This window comes from Lepisosteus platostomus, chromosome 11 (assembly GCF_059453375.1).
Source record: "Lepisosteus platostomus isolate fLepPlt1 chromosome 11, fLepPlt1.hap1, whole genome shotgun sequence".
NCBI classification, from domain to species: domain Eukaryota; kingdom Metazoa; phylum Chordata; class Actinopteri; order Semionotiformes; family Lepisosteidae; genus Lepisosteus; species Lepisosteus platostomus.
In genome coordinates this window covers 19,110,134-19,127,109 of record NC_142621.1, presented here as the reverse complement: position 1 = coordinate 19,127,109, position 16,976 = coordinate 19,110,134, and the positions used below count along the sequence as shown (strand labels likewise).

Here is a 16,976-nt window from a genome sequence, read left to right as displayed (position 1 = left end):
TAAAATGTTTAGGGAGAAATGGAATACTGGTGTGTATTTTTTCTTTAAAGTACCGAAACCAGCCATATACTGTATGTTTATGTTCCAAAATTAATATCGTTTATGGCCTTCAAACGCATTACAGTATGCTCCTATTCTTTTTATGCTCAGCTACTAAGATTTCCCTTCAGTGGTAAAATTCCATATAAATATTCAATACTAAAACGGGCACAGTAAAGACATTAAAATCTTTCTACGACCGACCAACGCACCACGAGTGCCCCTGTCGGTCAACCAATCACGTACCGCGGTATTTTGCGTAGCCAATTACCTCCGGTACGTGTCTGTGCCGTGCACTTTGAATGGCTGCATCTGTAGTTATACACACCACTTTATTTGCATAACTATAAACAAGATAATTATTTACAGTGGAGATCTTTTAGATCTTCTTTAATCAACAAAAATTCAAAATCCATCTTCTTTTTTTCATTCTTTCCATCTTTCTTCCTTCTTTCTTCTAAAACACAGCTATTCACACTTCAGTGAAGTTTCAGATTATGCCCAGTTGCACTCACATCTTAATTCATATGAACATGTAACATACATTTGAGATTAGTCTATATTTCCAATCATACCATATGATATTTTTATTGATAATGATAATGTTTCTTTATTAGCCCTATACAATTTCTTGTACTAGGAATTCATCTTTTCACATACCCCAGCTTTTCTCCATGGAGACACAGACAGGGAGAGAAGCTGGGGGTCAGAGCACAGGGTCTGCCATTGCACGGCACCTCTGGAGCAGTTAGGGTTAAGGGCCTTGCTCAGGGACCCAACAGAGTAGGATTCCTCTGCCAGCAGCGGGATTTGAACTGGCAACCTTCCAGTCACAAGCACAGATCCTTAGCCACAGAGCCACTGCTCCGCCCATGTGGGTGTGTTGTTTAATCTTTCAGTGATTCCGTGGTTAAAAAACATTTTGAAAGTTAATTGTGGAAAATGTAAAGATATTTCTCTGTACTGGCCTAACTCTGTAGTATTCGGTTTATACCAACATATTTATTTGTTAATTGCTGCTGGGAAGTATTATTTTGGGGGGGAGAATTAGGATTTTTTTTAAAGAAATGCCAGTGGTCTTAAGTCTTTCAAAACCATGTGTTTTTCTTGAACTGTTTATCACTAAATTATGGTTATAGAGTATCATTAAGTGTTATGATTCAGCTTTCTTTAGGCTTTGCTTGGAGGCGATATGTTTGTGAAATAAATACCCATTTGTATATATAATCAAATATTTTTAGCCTTTTCACTGCAAACATTGAGCAGCAAAAATACTCACACATTTTGTAGGTTTGGTTTTGCAGATATCTGCAGTTACTTCTTTGCATATATTATTATACAGCTGGCATTGTGCAATCATTTACAAATTAATTATTGCAGTTCATTAATTTATTAAAGTACATTTTACCTTTAACAGTTTTTTTCTTTACTTTTATAGGTGATTTCAAGTTGTAAGGATAATTCTGATATGGAAGCCAGCCGTGGGAAAACTAAGGTAAGTCAAGGCGTTTCACCTTTCATACACATTGGGCTAATTAGATAACTCCACTGTTTGACATCTATGCTTGTCAAAGCCTGAGCCTTGAATAGCCTGGAGTCAGGAACACTGAAACTATACAATCTAAATCTTTAACTACTCTTGCTTAATTTATGATCTAAAACATGTTTTTAGTTCATTATAAGCAGAAAAGTATTATATAATTGCCTTCTTAAAAATGAATGAGGACAATGTCCATAAACAAGTTTTATTGAATAATAATGAAAACTGTAATTGTGTTGGGAAGGAATTTTTTTAAGTGAGCAAAGCTAACAAAACAAAAGCTAAGAGGTACTAAAAATGTTCAGTACTCAAGGAAGACAAGAGTACAGCCCATACAGGCACAGAAGATCTGTTTCATAAGCAGTTGAGGTACTGTACTGTATTGTATATGTAATGGGCAGTGGCTTATTAGATGCTAATTATTTTCCTGTCTGGAGCTATGCACTTTTGGAAGTATTGATAGATGCACAGAAAATACTGAGAGGACCTTGTGTAACTGTTTTAATTTAGTTTAAAACCTTAGTCCAGCAATCATTCCCTCTAATATTCTGTAGTTGTTCATGTCATATACTGCATCTAGTTATTCATCTATGGTAGGAGTAGTGTATGGGGTTCAAATATTGTATTGTTGACACTTATGTTGTTTGTACAGGTGAAAGTGACCATAGCATCTGTTGGTATTTTTATTTGGATTGCTTACTGTACATTTCTTATGCCATTTCTAAGTTATCTGTTGCTTCAGTTAAATGTAGGCTGCTGCTACAAGTACAGTTTGAGAGTAGATGAGTTGATGGTTTTAATTAAAACAGATGGATTACGTCCTGGGCATTATCCAGAAGAGTAACATCTTAAAATAATAAGCATGTATGACATTTTAGTGCAATGCATTTCAATTTGAAAGCACTGTACAGTGTGACATAGAATAAGCAGTGTGTTATACTCACAGGTATTAGATTACCAGTAAATCAAAAAATATTTTCAGAATAGAGTGTATTAAATTATACTTATGGTCCATAAAAGAGTGTGCTACAATAAACTGTTTTTTAAAACTCTTTCATGGGTGTGCCTTAGGGCATTGAATGGGATTTAGAGCAAAATTCATGGTTCACCTTGTAGGATCATTGTGATTCTTTTTCATGTGTATCTAGGGGCCTGTTTCTGAGGGCCTGTGTGGATTAATTTAAATAGGTTTCTGAAATATACTTGCATTCATGCACCTTGTGCATTTGTGAACATGGCAGATATCCCTCCAGTGAGACAGTAGTTTATTTTTCTTGCTTAAAATGCAACATTGCATCTTGATGTAGCTTGGCATCCACATCAATAAAGGAAATATAATTTATTTAAAAACCTGAGATGAGAAATATTACTGAGGTCACTGCATTCTTTATTTTCTGTCCAGTTGCTTCTGTTTTCATGGTCACATACAGATGTAGCCTTTAAGAATGTGTATTAAAACTCCGTAACGCATTACAGGGGCTGCACGTTACCACGGCATGTAATTTGCTGGTCAAAGATGGTGGCACTTGTGGTGCATTCATTGTTAGTGAAGCGATTGCTTTATTTAATCCCTCAACTGTGCATGTTTAAATCCGCTAAATATGTAATATTAATATGGAATTTTGCAACTAAAGGGAAATGTTTTGGGTAGTTGAGCATAAAAATAACAGGAGCATAACGTCTCTGAACATCATATACAATATTAATTTAGAAATATAAATATATGATACATACTTTATATGGCTGGTAGTTGTAGCTAAAATTAAAAAAAATACACAAGAGTATTTTATTAATCAAAGTCTTTAACTAAGTCACTTACTGTGGTTATTTTGGCAAAGTTTTGATGAACTCGTTCTGACTATATTACAGTATGTTTATACAGCATACTTTTTAAAAAGCTATAATGTTTTAACCTTTTTTATGAATACTTGCTGTTGTTATTGCAGTAAAAACCTTGTACGCCTCAGAATCCGCTTAATAGGGAATATAATATGGAATAGCGTATCTAAAGAAATTAATAATTATATTAATTTAAGGATCTAAATATACAGTCATATATATAGCTATTACCACATTCCACTTTCTTTGCAAATATCTGCATTGATTTCTTTGACTTACTCATGATTACTTTGGAAACATTTTAACCTGTCTGTTTCAGCAATGTTTCTAAGTGGTGCTCTGGTACAATGGATTTGGTGCGTGCTTATCAACTTGAGGACAGTGTTTGATTTCCAGTCAGGGTACAAGCTTTTCCTTTAACAAATAAAGACTATTTTTTTAAGCATAAAATAGTAAATATTATGCACACTATATTAACATTTTATTATTTTTATATATCACAATGTATTCAATTTTAAAAATGATATCAATAAATTAAAAATATGAATGAGCAAATGTAAATACTGTCAACAGTGGGAGTAAAAACCAGTTCAACTGGTTTAATTCAATTCAATTCAAAATACATCCCAATGGGGACTTCAAGACAAACGCTTTAAAATCTAAGCCTTAAAATGAAATCGTATGTATTTTAATTATAATCAAGAATAATAAAGTGGCATTAAAAAGACCACTGAAACTGAATTATAATAATGTACAGATGTACTGTAGCCAAAATGCACAGTGAAACCCTGTACCGCGGGAATTGAGCTACAGGCAACCACAGACGTAATTCGATGGCCAAAATAATCGACAGGTAGCACTTGTGGTGCATTAGTTGTTAGTGAAACAGTTGCTTCTTTTAATTTCTGTGCTATGCATGTTTAAATCCGTTTAATATGGAACTTTACAGCTAAAGGGAAATTTTGGTAGCTGATCATAAAAATAACCGGAGCATAACATCTCTGAATTTCATAAACAATATTACTTTGGGAATATAAATATATTATACAAACTGTATATGGCTGGTAGTGGTAGTTTAAATAAAAAATGCACAACAGTATACCACTTTCTTCATAAACATTTTATGCATCAAAGTCTTTGAATTGGTCACTTATTGTGGTTATTTTGGAAAAGTTTTGACCTGCTCGTTCTGACAATATTAAGTTTATATACTTTATAAAAAAGCTACAATGTTTTAACCTTGTCTATGAATACTTGCTTGTTATCACAGTAAAAAAACATGTACTTTTTAGAATCCGCTTAATAGGGAATATAATATATAATTTCTTTAGATGGTATCTAAAGAAATTAATAACAATATCAACTTAAGGATCTAAATATAATATATCTCAAAGTATTACTGTAGTCCATTTTCTTTGTAAACATCTGCAACAATTTGGCTCATTCACTCGTGATTACTTTGGAAACATTTTGCCTGTCCTTTTCAGCTATAGCTTAAATTTCTGAGCTGCGTTTTGGTACAGTGGCTGCCTCGCATTCTGGAAGCCCATGTTTGATTCCCGGTCAGGGCACAAGTTTTCCTTTAACAAATAAACATTCCTTTTTAAAAAAAGCTAAAATCGTAAATATTATGGACACACTATATTGATTTTTTTGGTACTTCTAAATATCACTTGTTATCACTTGTTCAAAGTTAAATTATATTAACAACATGAATGGGCAAAATTGAATACTATCAACAGTGGGAGTAAAAACCAGTACAACCGGTTTAATTCAAGTAAATTAAAAAAACCTTATTCATTCAAGTGGGGCAATTAAAGACAATCCTTTACGACAAGCCTTTAAAACGAAATTGTATATATTATAATTATAATCAAGAATAACAAAGCAGTATTAAAAAGACTGCTGAAACTGAACTATAATAATGTATCTGATAATTATTTACAATATGAATTAATTCATAACAACTAATAATTAACAACTAATAATTTTGTTCGGGGTGATTTGTCACTGTTTTCACAACCTTCGCTTTCTTATTAAAACCCCTATTTTTGAGACAGGGTGATCCAGACCTCTCTTTAATTTAAGTAGGTAGCTGCGTCAGTTTGCGTAGGTTTTATTTTTGTTATAATTACGAAAACCTTGAAATTATGCTTTGGGGACTCATTCCTAGTATAATCCAAACAAAACAGCCGCTGGGCACACCATGATCTTGACATGCAGGTGTGAAGTAGGGTTAATAGCTTCTGGTTAAAAAAGGTTACAGGTTACGGATTTGTGTTAAGATTTGTATCTATTTTGGCAAAATAGTATTGCAAATATAACTTCGGTTCTACTGTTTATCACCTTATATAGTGATTATTATACATGCGTGTTGTGTGATGTGGTTTTTGGGGTTACAATAAATTGAACACAGATTTGTATCTGTTTGGGGAATAGTTCGTATTCCATATTAAATCACACTGTTAGGCTATATACTGCAATGAGAAAAAAAAAATCTTACACAGGACTTTTTTCTCCCAATCAGGATTTTTTAAGCATTGCTTTCTCGTCACCCGATGCGCCACATGCGCAAATCACATGAAGTCATATCCACAAATACAAGTATACGGAAACCGTAGCATAGACAGGCTAATGAACTGTAGTGGATCATACAGTATACTGTAAAAATATATCATGTATACAGTACGATACTGTATGGTTTTAAAGCCACTACAATACAATATGTGAAATATATTTTTATAATCGAAATTTACTTGTTGCTGAAATTAAGGCAAATGATAAATTATCTAAATGCAGAAGTAAAGCACATCGCGTTCACAAGCCACAGTATTAGGGATGTTGAAATTAACCAGTTTTGCTATTAACCATGGTTAAAAACATCACTTTTTCGAAACCGTGAGAATTTTAGACAAATTCTATTTTAGAATCCACTGTAAATACATGAACATGACAATGAGTCACAATGTTCCAAGTGAGGAGAGGGACAGGCTGAGACTGAATATTGGAATATTTCCATTTGCCACTGCCTACTTTTCCCCCATCATATTTATATTTTTAATATAAAGTAGGTTACATGTTTTATTTGCAGGACCAAAAGAATGTTATGAAAAAAAACAATAAAATGTTTAATTATGCCATGCGTTGTGTCTTTATTTCCCTCCATAATGTCTCAGAATAAATTACCTGAAAAAAAATCGTAAAACCGTGATTATTTCCTGAGACTATAATCGTACCACCAAAATCTCACACCTTGACATCCCTACACAGTATAAAAATAAACAAAGTAATTTTGTTTTTGTAAATAAACAAATATTAATTTTATATTTTTAATATTGTATTACACAGTTTAAAATTAATAAAAGTCTAAACAATATCCAACTTAAATTCTATAATTGGAAAAAGATTGTCCCTCAGCATTGGTCAGGCGTTTTCTGGCGATAGCTCAAATGTTTCCACACGCCACATTAAGCTTTCACTGCTGCACCTGGCGTTTTTTCAAAGTAGTGCAGTCCAAAAACAGATTTTTAAAATTGGTGTGGGTTATGTTGCGGGCAATGCAAGGTGCTGCAGTATACAATAAAAACATTCTTAATCTGTTTGTGATGAGTTTGAAAGTCTCAGTGCATGCCATTTACACAAAGAAAGAGATTAAAATCCCAGCTGTATAGGAGACTAATTTGTCTCAGATTCTTTAACTTCTTGTAAGAACAGATGAACTACAAAAGCACTTCATTCAAGTGTTATAAAAATGTGCATAGGCAGAGACTGTTTCTTTTATACACATGCAAGCATGTAAAATGTGAAACGGAACACAAACAGGACTCTTTATTTTCTTGTCTTCAATTTATGGTATATATTGTATATACTGTACGCTATACAGATGCAGCCATTCAAAACAAGCGGGGTACGATGCGGTACAACACAGTGGGCGTGTCGCAAAACGCATCATAATGCATCATTTCGCGTCATACCACATTTTACTGCATACACATTAAATTATGTTAATAGTATCCGGAATCACCTTGTAAGCTAATATAGCTTAACATTTCATGGTCAGCATTTGAGCTGTCACCAGAAAACACCCAGTTTCGAATCCTGATCACTGCTGAGGGACAATATTTATTCAATTAAGAATTTAAGTTGTATACTCTTTAGACTTTTAAATTTAAACTGTGTATTACAGCATGTTAATCATTAAACATTAAAAAGTTGGTATATTTTATGAAAGCAAGATTGCTCAGTTGGACAAAAGTATACAACCTACCACCTTTATTATAAATATTATAATTATGCAGAAATATTTTATGCATCAGTCTTTACCAAGATATTACTTATAGTATGAATAATGAATGACCTTGGACAAGCTGTAAACTGAAAGTACACGTGTTACCCTGGTCCACTGAATCTCCGATTGCCTTTCACATGCTCATAAATTATATTGATTTAGGAACATAAACATGTTATGTAAACTGTACTGTATATGGCTGGTATTGGTAGTTAAAAGAAAAAATACACACCAGTATTCCATTTCTCCCTAAACGTTTTAAGCATCAAAGTCTTACATGTGGTTATTTCGGAAACGGTTTTACGTGCTCCTTCTGACCATATTACGTTTATATTCTTTGTGAGAAAAGTGATAGTTTTAACCTTTTTTGCGAATACGCTCTCTATCGGAGTTAACAAAAGCATACTTTTAGAATTTGATTAATAGGGAATATAATATGGAATCGCGTATCTAAAGAAATTAATAACGATATAATTATATTCATATACTGTAGCTCAAACAGTAGTATAAGACTTTCTATTGATATGTGCATGGCTGTTTCACTGCTTTTCATGTGATTGCATCTGTGGCGTCATTGCTTAAGCTTGTGCCTTATAAGCCTGAGGTTGGGTGTTCAAATCCAGTTATTGCCATGATTTTTCTTTTAACAAATAAATAAAAATAGCAAATAAAATAAAATCTTTAATAAAAATAAAAATAAAAATAGCAAATATTATGGACACTATATTGACATTTTTTATATTTCTAAATATCACAACATGTTCGAAGCTAGGTCATTTATTAATAACTACGAATAATTTCAAACTGCTACTGATATTATTACTGACAATAAATATTATCGACACTATCTTGAATTTGTTGGTCTTTCTAAATATCACAAAATATTCAAAGTTAAGTGATTACCATTTTCCATGAATACTTACGCTTGTTATCACAGTAAAAGAAACTCATACTTTTCAAAATTTAATTATTATTTTGGAAATGTTTTTACGTGCTCCTTCTGACCATATTGTTAATATACTTTGTGAAAAGTGATAATATTTTAACCTTTTCTGCGAATTCACTCATTATCGGCATAAAAAAAGCATACTTTTAGAATTTGATTAACAGGGAATATAATATGGAATTGCGTATCTAAAGAGCATGCTTGCCAGCGCGGTGACGTCACTGCCTTTCCCTCTGAAATAATAGTCAAATTTGTCAAAAAACATTTGTCTGTCTGTCTGTCTGTGGGGGGAAGGGGGACTGTCATTCATTGGAAGGTCCGCCTATTCTCCTCTGAGAATGTAGGGGGGAGGAAAAGTGCCCGTGGTCTTTTCACAGCCAGCCGGCCCGAACCACACAGACACCAGCTAGCCTGCTAGAGCACCACAATTCACACTCAACCACATCACAGATCGCAGATCAGTCCCAGTGTGTGAGATACTGCTGTTTGATCTGTGTTTGATCTTTGATCTGAGCTTTAATAGAGAGCTTATCTCTATTAATATAACTGTTGAGTGGTATTAAATACAACTTTTTTGTATAGATGACACTTTTCTAAAATTTATTTAAAAAATAAAAATGATTACAATCTAATCTTTACACGTTTGATCCCATGAGGAAGTACGCTCCTGCTTTGTTTAACGATGGTATGAAAAATAAATCTAAATGGTGAGAAAGCTATGCTTAAAGTTAATTAAGGGACTTAGAAGACAAAGATAATGATTTACATTGCATTGTCAGATTGTGAATCAATAAAGGCATTTAATTAAACACGCGTTTGCGATTTTAATCAAAATGGGGGTAATGGGGTTCGACCATTAGACATGCAATACACTTCCTTGTGATCATCTTAGAATCTATGAGTAGGCTATAAGTTTTTTTTTATTTTTAATTATACATTTTAAACACTTTAATTTTGTAAACACAACACACATTCCGTACAGATACAGTACAATCACATTCTCCTGTCTTCCCTTGGTGTAAAACAAATTAGCAGGTTATTGAGATAACAATGCATCGCCCACTGAGTAGAATGTTCTTTTTTACAAGTGTAAAAGAGGTGATATGTGTCTCCTCTATAACTCTTCAGTTTACAGAGAAATTCCGCCAGATCCTCACAACATTGTCCAATAATACTTGTATCTAATTTTTAGTTTAGCAGGATTTGCTCGATAAGCACATTGTTTAATGGGGATGACATTACCCACGTCTATATCACTGTACAACACTTGAGTTGAAGTGTCTGATAATAAAACAGAGCGCCTTGCAATACATATACTGTAAATACTTCAGGTGGGTAGTTGCGTCACCCTGTGTCATCTGCAAAGGAACAAGTAATAGGTTTATTCCATGCTGAAAAGAGAAGATAGAAAACACAACGTTTTGGCTGTGAAGCCTTCTTCAGGTGTTAGGGTCTTCAACTCAAAATGAAACGCCTGGATTTTGTAATGTAGGGCGCTCTGAATGAGTTAAACTTTATCTTTATTTAAACTTCACTGAGCTAATATATTTATATAGAGAAATTACTGTACCATTCAGAAGGAGAAAGACTAAAACCCACTTTGTTCTAAAACATTTTCATGGTTAAAATTAAGACCTCCAATGTTTGTAATTACTGAAACTAGATTTTTGGTTGTAAATGCAGCTCTAGTGTATTTTCCTACTGATCTTTAAAAATGAGAACAGGTATAGTCTAATGGTGAAAGCAGTTGTGAGAGCTTATTTCAACCTCTTCTTCCCTCCCACTTTTAATGCAAAGATAAATGGAATGTGTATTTTGACTTTTTTATTAAATAAACACCCACATATATTTTTTCCTACATCGTCCATCTTTAAGGAGTTATATTCACTAGGCCAAAATTCTAGGAAGCCCCGTTCAAATGGCTATGTGTATTTGGCTTCAGGAATATAAGACTGACTTCTGTCATCTTCCCTAGCCAGAATAAACTCTTGATTGCAATCCTACTGCAAAATGATAGATCTGGTAGAATGGGAGGATCAATCCTACAGCATTGCCCTTATTAAATCCCCAGATGAAGGTCATCGTGTTATAAGAATGTAGTGGGACTGGGCTGCAAATATTTCAAGACTTCATAGATTATCAGCAGGATCCCACTCAAACCTTGCTTCCTCACAGAGCCCCAAAATAGTTTTCATTGGGATTTCCTCATATTTGTGTAATTGAGTATAATATGCACTGTCATTAAATGGTTGTAAATATACTTATTTTTAAAATGGTAAATCAGTAAAATCAGACCATGGAACACTTCCACAGTCAAAGGATCTGAAAAGAAAAAGTCTCTGACCTATTGGAACCCATTCACCTCCAACAACTGTAATTTATAAAGTGTAAGTTAAAATTGTTTACTAAAGTTTATGTGTTTGACAGTGATCTCTGGGGTGGGGTGGAAGGATCGATCGGCTATAGATCGGAATTGTCTGATTTTCATTCTAAATATGTGATCAGCGATCGGCAGTTGTTGCTTTCATTTGGCCGATACTTAGAGACGATCTATGATGCAAAATATCTGAGCCAATATTTCGCAGTGTGTCTTGGAATGAAAACATGTCATCCATCTGGGAATTTTTTTTAAATATCTGATCCAGATCAAGCCAATGCTATTTGCAATGTTTGTAAAACTAATGTGATACGACACTTAAGAGCACATCACCCGACCAAGTAAAGTGAGTATCAGAAACTAGCAGAGCTAAAAAAGACGGATTAAGCTACACAGGCATTAAGACAGCTGTCAGTGCAGGCAACATTTGAGAGATAAAAGTACAGCAGCAATAGATCGAAAGCAAAAGGAATCACGACCAAAATAATGGAATTTATTGTACTAGATAACCAACCATTTTTGGTGGTTGAAGATGTAGGGTTATGCCGTTTGATATCTTACCTAGAGCCGTGCTATGCCGTTCCCGGTCGCAAATACTTTTCAGATGTTGCCCTTCCCGAACTCTATCTGACAGTTTACTCTCACATAGACCAACTTCCTGAAAAACATTACCTCAGTGAGCTTTACTAGCGATATATGGAGTTCTTGCCTATAGCATTTGGTATTTTTCATTTACATTTAATTTAATTTAAGGACTGTAGTGTTTGGCATAGGTATTTTCATGTAATTTAAGGCCTATGGCGTTTGGTCATCTTCATTAGATAAAAGAACTGTTAAACTGCAGCCTTTTACTTTATGTAAGTTGGTTTCAACAATCGTTGTCTTACTTGTTAATAAAACAATTTTAGCTTCTACCATCTTTTGTGTCTTTGGCTGGATAGTAACCCCCCGGGATCAGCCAATCCTGCTAACAGAAAATCGGCAATCGGTATGGGCCTTACAAAACGTTGATCGGTCCATCTCTTATCTCTTCAGTTGATCACTCTATTTAGAATTTATGCTGAATTAATTATTAAAAAAAGGATCTAGGTACTTATTTATGAAAGCTAAATTATTCTGCTCAGGGAGATGGAGTCAGAAATACCGGAAAAGTCAGCAGCCTAGATGTTTACAATAAGATATGTTTAATGTTTAATGTAGATGTTATTGTAGAAAAAACAGCATAGAAAAATTATAAGGTTCTCCCTTCTCACATAAAGCTTTTTTTTAAGTCTTTTGGAATAAGTGTAATCTAGCATTACAAACATTGAAATAAAAATGAAATGGCCTGCTTTATCCTTTTAGTATAAGTGACCCATTTTTTTGTGAATTTAAGGGGTAGGGAGGGAGTTTACATGTTAAAATGGAAACGTGGGAGGTGTCTAGAGGATTAAATCTGAAAAAAACAAAGTGTGCGAGCAAAACAAGATGTTCCAATTCAGTCACAGTGACCAATGCCCATCTTCAGTACCACAGGGATTACTGTACTGCAGGGCAGTACCACATTGCATGTGCCAAGCTTCATGTTCTCAGCAAAATGGGGTTTAGATGTCTGTGATTTAAAATGCAATTTTTTTAGGTGGCTGATTCACTAACCTATCAAGCCTTTCTAATGTGGTAGTCTGTGTTCAGAATTGGCAATCTGAGCCCTTCAGACATGACTACTCTAGTGCAGAATCCACAAAAACATCATCTTTATATGTGCTTAAACTATATATTCTCTTGAGATAATTTCTGCCCTGTGTAGGACCATCATATACTGTACTTAAAGAAAACACTTTAACTCAGATACATCCTCTGCAATGTAAATTGTGCAGGCACTTCTAGAAAAACTAGTGAACCAACTTTCTTCAACTGCTGCTGAAGCTTTATACAAATATTTAAAATTTAAAATAGAGCTTTTAACTACCTCAGGGAAAATAAGGAGTTAATTTGATTTTCTGGTGAACTCACATAGGACTATCATGTCAGTGTGAAGAGATGTGAATGAACTTACAAGCCCAGATCTGGGTGAAATCAATACTTTGTGGCTTTTAACTCCTGCTGTGCACACTGAACAGCATGGGAGAGGAAAGTCTTTGGGAAACTGGAAAACCTCTTGCACCAAAAGCCTTTATCCTCCTAGCCAGGCGTATGTCACACCTCAAATTTCAGGTAGCAAGCTTTGGCCTTGTTGGAACATGCAGGTGGTGCCGTCCTTCAGATGAGACATTTAACAAACTAACAAAGCTAACATGGTTATTGAAAAGTTTGAGCTTTAACCCAGGTATCCTGACTAAATTCCACCTGGGCTTGTACAGTAAGGCTTTCTTCATTACCTAATCTACTGGGTAGTGTGGCTGTTGAGTAGAATGGCTACTGTATGTCATCCAGGTGGGTACTGCACTTCAGTGGTGACCTGAGTCTGTAAAACCTATTATCTTAATATAAATGCAAAGAATTACCATTATGTTATTGGACCCAAAGCACCACTACCTCTTCTGAAATGAGTACAGTGACATAAAGGTTATAGGGTCATTATTCTCCCCACCTGAGAATGATAAAAACTGACAGGGGCTTTTTTTCAGTCTTGCAACTATAATTGAAATCAATAAAAGGCACGATGAGGTGGCTTACAGGGTTAAAATAAGAAGACAACCAAAGAAAAAGAAATAGGAGTAGGAATTTAGATAATAGCATCAGAAGATTTTATAATTAATCTGTCAGGAAGAATAATAAACCATTGTCTATACACTGAAAAAGTAGTCAGTTTAGTAATTTTCACAAGCTTTTAGAACACTACAGACAAAAATCTTTATAGTTTGGTTCATATAAAATGTAACCAAATGCAGTAAACTTTGCTGTTTTTTCTGTTAAAAAAGTTTTTTATTTTATATATTTTGTAGTTCAACTTTGTCAAAACCTTTTACTGTCTATTACAGTCCTTTCTCATTTTTCTTTCCAATTCTTCCTCACTTTATCTGTTTACTTTTGACATTCCTTTTTTTCTAATATTCCCATCTATTTAAACTTCCCTTTTCTTAAAAGTCAAAGTAATTTTGTCTCCCTTTTTTTCTGTATATCCATATCTCAGTCTCGGTCTGGGGGTCCTACTCTCCGCCCACTCTCCTTATTTCCCCTGAAACCAGGACAATGGGGCAGGAAGGAGTTAATCCACAGCTAGATGCCTCATTGGTTGCTGTATCAGTGGTTTCAGCCACCCTGAGAGAGAGGTAACTAGGCAACTTCAGCTGGAGCAGAAAAAAGCGCTCAAATCCTGATACAGCTTAGCAATGGGAAGGATGTAGTCCAGATTACAAAATGTCCCTGGGACGGGAAATGGGATTACCCTTGTTTTATAAACAGCATGGACCTTTGTAGACATCAGCATTGGGAGATAATTGGGTTTAAACAATGCAAAGCATGGAAGATACAGAATCACACATCAGTAAAAAGGTCAGTACTGAGGCTGGTTTAAGCTCTTACATGTTGAACCTGATTTAGGGTTATAGACCTATTATATATGCACGTGTAATTTTTTAATAAAAGTTACAATGTGACTTGTATCAGAAGTTTTATATTCAATTTGCATTTATTATTTTCATATATTACTCCATGTTTGCATAGCTCTGGTAAATTTCTCTTTTGATGGATATGGAGTGAGGAATCAGTGCTGGTATGCTTAGCAAAAGTTTTATAAAATCATTTTTCAGAATTGTTTTAATCAGATAAGCAGTAAGAATGCATATTCAAATTACGTTGAAAGTTAGTGAGATATGTGTATGTATTTTTACATTTTTACATGCATGTATGATTACATTAGTAAAACAATCTTAACTGTATGTTTCAGTAGTTAACATCAGAAAAAACAAGAATAAGCAGCATATTTTGTATACAGTACTTTCACTGAAGTAAGACCTTTTGTTATCACATTATTATTTTTATTGTAATTAAAATACATTTTACAACAAAGCTGACTTATACAAATGGCATATGATAATAGACATTTGCATTATCAATGTACAGTACTGTATATTCTCTATCTAGCCACTACTGAACACACATCTTTCCAATACAAATACAAAATAATACATTTCTATTCACTGGTGTGCTACTGTGAGGGTCACATTCCTGGACTATAGGATACTACAGTATTTCTGTGTTTGATAAATAAGCACCTCATTTTAATCAACAAACCACCATGTTCAATACCAAAATCTAAAACCCTGTAAATGTTGTTTCAGTTGTCTGTAAAGTGTCTCTAGAATACAGCGCTTTGTAATGCAGTACCAACATGTGGACAATGGTGTTGCTAAGAAGACGAGCTTGAATGAGCCCAGACTATGAATGGACATGGAAGTCTGTAAGAGCGTCTCTGTGTCTTCAGCCTGCTTTCATCATTAATGGGTAGCTCTGCTTTGCAATGGATTTGGACTAGAGGATGCTGTAATTGGAGAGTATTTTTAGCATGTTTTTATTTTGGTTGTTTGATGTATTTTTTGGTCAGTTTTGTACAACAGTTCATTTGGCCCTGACTCATTCAATCTAGAAATCTAGAAATCTAGGATGTGGCCAAAATGGTGTTTCAAAATGTAAGTTTTTGTACTTGGGGTGTAATTAAAACTAAGAGACACAGCAGTGAATCTAACACACACTTTAGTGATTGCCCAGTGAGTCCAAAATTCATTCCAGGAAATGTAGGGAACACTTAGTGACTTCACAGCTGTGTGAGAGACACTTGAGTCTGCCAAACAGTTGAAAGCCATATTAGAAATGATCTGTTTGAAAGGTAGAGCTTTATCTTTATTAACTAGCATACCCAAACTGCAAAAGAGAGTAGCTGCATGACTAATTAGGACTTTAAACAATCAGTTACAATTCTCAGTTTTCATCATGTTCAATGATTTGTACCATAATTGTGTTGCAATTTAAAATATTTTATTCTATGCTTGAAGGTCTTAAAATATATCCGTTTAATCACATTCATATTTCATAATTTTAAGTATGATCTCTTATGGAATATTGTAGTATGTACAGTATATCTGAAACTAACAATAGTATGCCATTATTTTACCTGTTGGAAAGAATTTAAATTAAAATCTGAGGACTACTGAGGAGTCCTCATTTTATCAGTATTAATGTCTGGTGCTTCAGCAAAAACTCTTAAAAGATACATTTCATTTATTGGTGTGAGGCTGTAACAATGCTCAGGGAGTTTGAGTTTAATAGTTTGAATCCAGTATTCAATCTTTAACCTGCCAAACATGAAAAACAATCATGGATGTGTGAATTTTATGTTACATGCTGCTATCTTTGCCATCATTTATAATGGTTATGCTGTATAAAGACACTTATTTTTTTCCCTGATTGTTAGGAAAGAAACAGTGCTCATTGACTTCCCCAGACATACACTGTCTAAAACCAAATCATCGGTGTGTTTGCCTGGTCCCTTTCTTGCCTTTTTGGTAGAATTACGGCCATTGCATGACTATTCTATTGAGTGGTGTACTGGCATCCTAATTTCTGAAAAGTCTGAACTGAGGAAAAGGCCATTTGCCACTGCCTGTGTGAGCCCAGGGTGCAATAATGGGTTTCCATAGAAACCACAAGCATTGTGTGTAAACCACAAAGAATACATTGTTTTGCTCTTCATTCACTCACATTTTCTTTGTGATTTCTGTATTCTAATTTGTATAATGTAGCACCAGGGAGCTTCTGTCCTGAGAAAATCTTCCTAAAGGACTGATGTGCCACTTCCTCAAGGTTAACTCGACCAAAGGAGCAGATAGTTGAATCTAATCACGTGAAACTAATGCAAATAGCTGCACAGATTTGAAGTTCAGAAAGTGATATACAGCAGGATTGGCTCCTTAAGGAATTATTGCCTTTCAGTGGCAATTCACTGCAGGTTCCCTTAACCGAATATGTA

General features: G+C 34.4%; 1 protein-coding gene across 13 annotated transcripts in view; it reads left to right on the top strand.

Moving 5' to 3' along the window:
• Window positions 1-16,976, top strand: part of LOC148652126 (disabled homolog 1-like) — a 360,191-nt gene that overhangs the window by 165,303 nt on the left and 177,912 nt on the right. For 12 of the 13 annotated variants that reach the window (XM_088598768.1, XM_088598767.1, XM_088598765.1 and 9 more), the window contains exon 1: window positions 14,296-14,503. The gene's annotated coding sequence lies outside the window, so the exon portion shown is untranslated. Of the gene's footprint in view, window positions 1-1,477; window positions 1,535-14,295; window positions 14,504-16,976 lie in introns of those variants that run through there. The other variant, XM_088598756.1, reaches the window with a different exon arrangement.